This window comes from Peromyscus leucopus, chromosome X (genome assembly GCF_004664715.2).
Source record: "Peromyscus leucopus breed LL Stock chromosome X, UCI_PerLeu_2.1, whole genome shotgun sequence".
NCBI lineage: Eukaryota > Metazoa > Chordata > Mammalia > Rodentia > Cricetidae > Peromyscus > Peromyscus leucopus.
This window is the reverse complement of record NC_051083.1, coordinates 86,695,836-86,702,533: the sequence shown is the minus strand read 5'-3', so window position 1 is coordinate 86,702,533 and position 6,698 is coordinate 86,695,836.

The window sequence follows — 6,698 nt, the reverse complement described above, 5'->3', positions numbered from 1 at the left end:
CAATACCATTTCCCACTATATAGAAAGCAGCACTCTCTGTATAGCCAATAATATTGCTAAATAAGAGTTACAGAATTTCCACTTTTTGTATCTTTATGATACATAAATCTAATGTATGACTTATGTGAGAATTATGGTTTCAACTTGTCTTCAGTGTGAAATTATAGCACAGAAATTTGGTATACAGATAAGTAATGGTTCTGGGGCTTTCCTCACTGTCTTATGTAGATGAAGGAACAAAGATTAAGGAAGGTTATTAAGAACAGATTATTAGAAGATCAACTTATTGAGCACACAGTCGGAACTTGATACCTGCTTTCTGAACTCACAGAACTTACTTTTAGTTTTTGTTTAATCTTACTAAATAAATATATTTTTTTTTTACTTATCTTAGCACTTCTTGGTCTAGATCTGTTGTCAGATCCATATGGAAGAGTACCTATTTGTTTTAAATAACTTTTAAAATACTCACCAACCAACCAAACAAACAAACAAAAAACTCCATGAACAATACATAAGACGTACTTCTGCACTTTCCTATACCACAGATCCCCCGCCCTCCTTGTAGGTCACTGTGGCTTTCTCTAATAAGAAGCTATTGATTGGCTATGGTACAAAGAATAGAAGCAGCAAAGTAGTGCTGAATAGGGTTGAGAGGAGGAGACTGAAGGAAAGCTGTCTCTTTCTGGAATGCTGGTAATAAACAATATGATCACTGTTTTTGAAAGAGTTCAGAGGAAATAAGAGAAGAGCATGATCTGGGACAGTGACCCTTTGTGAATGCCAGGAAATGTTTCCCAAGATGATGAATTACCATGATTTTATATAACAGCATGGGTTTGTCAGAATTTGATCATTTTACTGCTCCAAGAATCAAAGAAACCACTACCACAAAAAAATTGCCTATTTCTGTGAGCAAGGATGTGCTCAGCAACATGAACAGGTGCAACAAAGGCAAGGCCTTTAGGTAGCTTCATTCCTTACAGCAGCCAAACGGATGCATCACCTAACCAAGACTCTGCTTTTCCATGGTGTTTCGATCAGACCTGGGTCTGATTAATAACAGGAATGATTCCACTTTAACACTTCCGTGGGATCCTGTCATAATATGATAAAGACACATTTTTGCTGAGGAAAAGCAAGTCCATATAGCTTTGGATCCTTTGTTTCATAGTTATGGTCAATATTCCTTCAAAATATAAAGAAAAGAAATAAAAAACCCTAAAATCCAGAAACAGAAATGATTAATGAAACAAGAATTACAGGAAAGAGGGAAGAATTAAATGCTGTATACTGTTTACTTTTTAAAAGGCAAGGGGGTGAATGGGGAGGATTTTAGAACATGATTAACAGCTGAGAGATGGCAGAGCAGTACTTTTACTTACACTTTCCTATGTTGTGGGACTAAGAGAATGTTTTCTGAAATTAAATAGCAACCCTCGTGAAAGGAAAAAAAAAGCTAAAAGCTGATCTTTTCCCATGTGTCACATGAAATAAATGAGGGCTTTTATGTTACTGGGCATGTCAACACATTTTTTTCCCATTGGTAAATTTTTGTTAGGTAAATTAAATGTTCTGAGCGAGTACAATATCAGGGTAAAACTTACCAAGGCCATTAATCTTCATGCTTCAAGGTGGTCAATTCATTGTTGAAGTGGTTAAACTGGGACATTCCCCCAGTGGATTCATGCCTTTCCAGAAACATTTCTCCTCCCTTTGGAATTTGCACCAGAGGGATACTGCCACATTTTCTTTATCCCCTGTTTACACACTAGAATTAAACATTTATTTATTTACTTGTTTACTGCTCTTATTGATGACACTATTAGCTCTGCTAAACTGTGGATCACATCACTGAAGAAGTTCACTCTTGACTCCCTAGAATGCAGGCACTGAATACTTATTCACTGAGTGAGTTAACGTGTGACCACTACTTGTATTGGCACAAGACTGCCATTGCATTTTGCTCCAGAAAAACTTAGCTAGTTTCTTTATCACATCTTGGGCACATCTGTTCAAAATATCATGAAGGATTTTAGTAAGAGGGACCCAAACTACTTAACACCTACAGAAGTGCATCCTGGAATTACTAAAGTATGGTGAGGGAGCTGTCATCACACCTCTTACAATCATATTTTCACCTGTCTTGTGTGTTGGCAACTAGAGGCTACTAGGCAGTGTTCACCAAATGAAGAAAACTCCTTGGCATCAAATTTGATTTGGAAAATCTGTTTTGCACCTTTAAAAATATTTTAAGGGAAGACACACATCAGCATTGGTTCATTCAGCTATAATTCTTTTTCACTGGGCCAGGTTCAACAAAAGGGTAAGAGGGAGATGCTTTTTGTTCTTTGAATTTCAGTGATTAAACAACCATTTCTATTGTCTGCTTTTGAGTTTTAACAAACATTGTAGCTACAGCCGTAATTACTAGATTTCGTTTTTGTTCTGCTGAATCATTTTTATTGAAGAATGCCAAGCACAGGGAAGATTACATACAAACATTGAATTTAAATAAAATAACTTCAGTATTCAGTAGACAAAAGAAAAAAGCATTAATAATGGAAAAATAAGGCAACTGATTTCTCCCCTGGCATTTGCATTTTGCCACTCACATTTTCATTCTCAAGTCATGCCAAAGTTTTTATTGTTTTGCATGTGTTAATATGAGAGCTACTTGATTTCCCAATGAAAGATTTTAATGATCCACTTTTATTCTGTTTCATTACAAGGAAAATTAAGAGCATTTTGTCATGCGTGCTCACTTTGGTAATTTCCTCCTCTGTTTTTTACTTCTAATTGCAAAAAACCTTGTGGGTTTTTCTATTCTGACATCAACTACAATGGGACTGGACCATGTTTGCAATGATAGTGGCTTCAGTTTTTGTTTCCTTTGAAAACCCCCAATGTTTTCTGTGAAGTTAAAACTTATTCTTGCCCCAGCACAACCCCTTTCAGCCCCCTTCAGAAACACTCCTGTACAATTGAGTAGCTATGTGGTACTTGCTAAGAATCATTTATCATTAACTTCCAATATGTCAAATATTGCATAAGTACTCCACACAACTCTGCTTCATTTGAAGGACAGGTGATCTTATGAAGTAGATGTCTTTACTATGACTAAAGAGGAAGAAACTAGAAGCTAAGAAGACAGCTTTGCCATTAATGTTCTGGCCCTATAAGTACAAGGACCTGACCTCAAGCCCTAGAACTCTCATTCAGAAAGCTAGGAATAGTGGTAAGCACATGTACTCATAGCACTGGGAAGGCAGAGCCTAATGGATTCCTGTGGTTCTCTAGTCTATCAGCCTAGCCAAATCTTTGAGCTCCAGCCCAGATTTCATGGAGAGGTTCTATCTCATAAAACAAGGCTCCTGTGAAACAACATGTGACAATGATCTCTGGCCTCCACATGCATAAGCAGACATGTACATGCACTTCCTCACATACACCCCCTACACCCACACACATAAGCATAAGCACAGGACCATGCATACACCCACACTCACTCCTTCTCCACAAATACACATGTGAACACTTGGTTTTAGGAAGGCACAGTGATTTGTGCAAGATCACAATCAATAAATAATGGAGCCAAACTTCAAATTCAGATTGGTTGCCAATCTTTTCCTCCCTAAACAGTTTGTAACACTATACGCATGACTAAACTTAGAATAATGCAAGGGAGTATGTCTTAGGAGCAGATCTACCAGTGGATCTTACAAATATACATTTTAGATAGGAGTACTAGTCAATATCTCTCCTAGCTGTGTGATCAGATGGGGGATATTCAGCTGTATAAACATATGGATTCAACTTCTGACTTGGCATTCTTAAGTAATTCAGCCAAGAAACTCCTTCCACAGCTTTATAATAGTGTATTCACCAACCACTGAGAGAAGAATCAGGCACAATATGACTCTTATTGATTAAATACTCTATACAAACTGAGATGTGGTACAGACTGTGGAGTGCTAATGTTTACATTTGGATATCTAAAATGGGTGTTTGTGTGCACAAATGCCTACTGCAGAGCCCTATGAGAGACTGTTATTGGTTCTGCACATCTGAGATTGGAAAATGATTGTGTGTTATAGGTTCATAGGTTCATTTGTGAGAACATTTATAGTGTCAAGTAGCAAGAATAGAAGCAAAAGGCAATAATGGAAACCTTAGAGAATACATAAAATACATGAGAGGTATTGGTCAATTTTTTGAAAATCACATTTATGTTAGAGTATTAAGACATCAGGAAGGGTTAAAACAGGGTTCGAGTTTAAGGACAGAGAGCACAAAATAGCTCTTGTCTTAAGATAAGATACCATGATGGGAAGACTTGTGAAAGGATAATTATCTTCTGAGAACAACATAGAAGATAAGGTAGGAGTAAAACACTGATTGCTTTTCCTCAGGTGAAGGGGGGAAAGTAAGTTTACTTAGTGTATTTTCTTGATGGCCCTGTAGATGAGTAAAGAGGCACTGTAACATACTAAGGAAGACTGTCTAGGCAGGATGAAAGAAAGAATGTGTGATCTAGAAGCACACTACCCCAGCCCCAATTGTAGTTCTGGCATTTACTATTTGTGTGGCCTTGGGAAAATTACATGTAACCTCATTTTCTTAATTAAAAAATGGGAATATCAATGGTATTTAACTCATAAAACTATTATGAAAATTAAAATGATGCATATTAATTATTTAATACAGGTTCAAGTGTACTAAGAACTTAGGAACTATTTCTAATATTAATTATTTAATACAGGTTCAAGTGTACTAAGAACTTAGGAACTACTTCTATTTTGTGTGTTTAGTGTGATGATATGTATGTGTCTGTATCATTGTTGGCCATAGTAGTGTATTATGATGGCGATTCTTTGAGCCTGGTTTAGACAGCATGCTCACAGTCAAATGTATTTTTCATGACATTATTTGGTGTGTGTGGGGCATGTTGATGAATGAGTTTTGTTTGCCAAGAGTGTGAGCAAGAGATGATTGGAAAGGGATTTGTCTGTTAACATATAGTATTCAGGTCAAAAAACCCTGTGGTTATTTCATGGTTGCTTATTTTTTTTTCTTAGCATCTACTCCTAGAAAAATATCCCAAATTTCAATCTTCTTTCTAAATTTACTTACCAAAAAAGACTAGGATCTATTTTCCTTGCACATTCAACACTACTTAAAAGTATATCTGGGAAGTGGGCAACAGGGATATAGAAAGGCAGGCCATGTTGAGCCTAAAATGCTGGCAGAGATCCAGGATGGCATTGATGACTTCAGCACTGGAGAAAAACTCCAGTTTTTCTCACTGTTTGATGGCTTTTTTGGATGGTTGCAAAATAAAACCCAATCTGTCATGTAACTAACCGAATTCCTTTTAACTGCTTAATTCTACTCTCTGTGCAAACCAAATTCCTTTTATTAAGTTTAATGTTCATTCCAGATGTTAGTTTTGAAAACAGATAATTTCCTCTGGAGTGGAGGACCAATTCAAAAAACGTGAGAACAAAATATCTGTCTGATATATGTGCTAATGAGTCAGCTCAGGAACATTGGTGTGCCTTTTATTTACCAATTGTAATGTTAAAAATGTATATTAAGTCATATTTAGAGTTGCTTAAATCAATTGAATGAGAAGCTAAGAATTTAGGGTTAACTGTTTCATTTTATGGATGGAGAGGCTGACATTTAATGCTCATAGGTCCAAAGCTGACTTAGTCTGATGAATGCATAGTATTTTACTTGAATCTAAAGCTAGCATGTTGTTAAGTTGGAAATATCTGCAGCCTTGTGTGAGGGATGACTACAGATTGGGCCAGAGTGGTTGTGAGGTTTCTAAGATTCAAATGCTCTTATTTGCACCCCAGCTCCCTAAAAACAGAATTAAAACATGCCTCCAACTTATGATTGACCTGATACTGAATAGCTGTCAGCAACAAACTGGGAAGGTTATAGGAGAACAAAAGCAGCAATATTATGCCTTATAAAAAGCCTCCTACATTAGTGCATGACATTAGGGAACTAAGTTTCCCTCACTATGTCTTTGCATTGTTTAACAGGTCCTGACACACAGTTTTTAAAAACAATACAATCATGTTTAATTTTTCAATTGAAGTTGGTGGTGAAACATCTTCCAAATTCAACATGCTTTATTTTTCTAAAATATTTGGAAGCCCTGTGAGACAGTTTACGTAGGTGTTTAAAAAAGCAGTTTGTGGAAGATAAATGATGTGGCCAGGAGTCAAAGTTTGAGAATAATACTCCACCCATGTAGGTGTAATTAAAAGTAAGAGACACAGGGATCACCCAATGACAGAGAAATGGATGAGATCTACATGAGCAACCTGGACATGGGGGGGGGGTAATGGAGGGCAAGGATCAGGGTAAAGAGAGCTTAGGGGAGTGGGAGGTCCCAGCTGGATCAGGAACAGAGTGGGAGAACAAGAGAAGAGATACCATGATAAATGAAGACCCCCATGGGAACAGGAAGAAGCAAAGTGCTAGAGAAGTCCCCAGAAATCCACAAAGATAACTCCACAATAGACTACTGGCAATGGTCGAGAGAAAGCCCGAGCTGACTTACTCTGGTGATCGGATGGCCGAACACCCTAATTGTCATAATAGAACTCTCATCCAGTGACTGATGGATGCAGATGCAGAGATCCATGGCCAAGCCCCAGGTGGAGCTCCAGGAGTCCAAT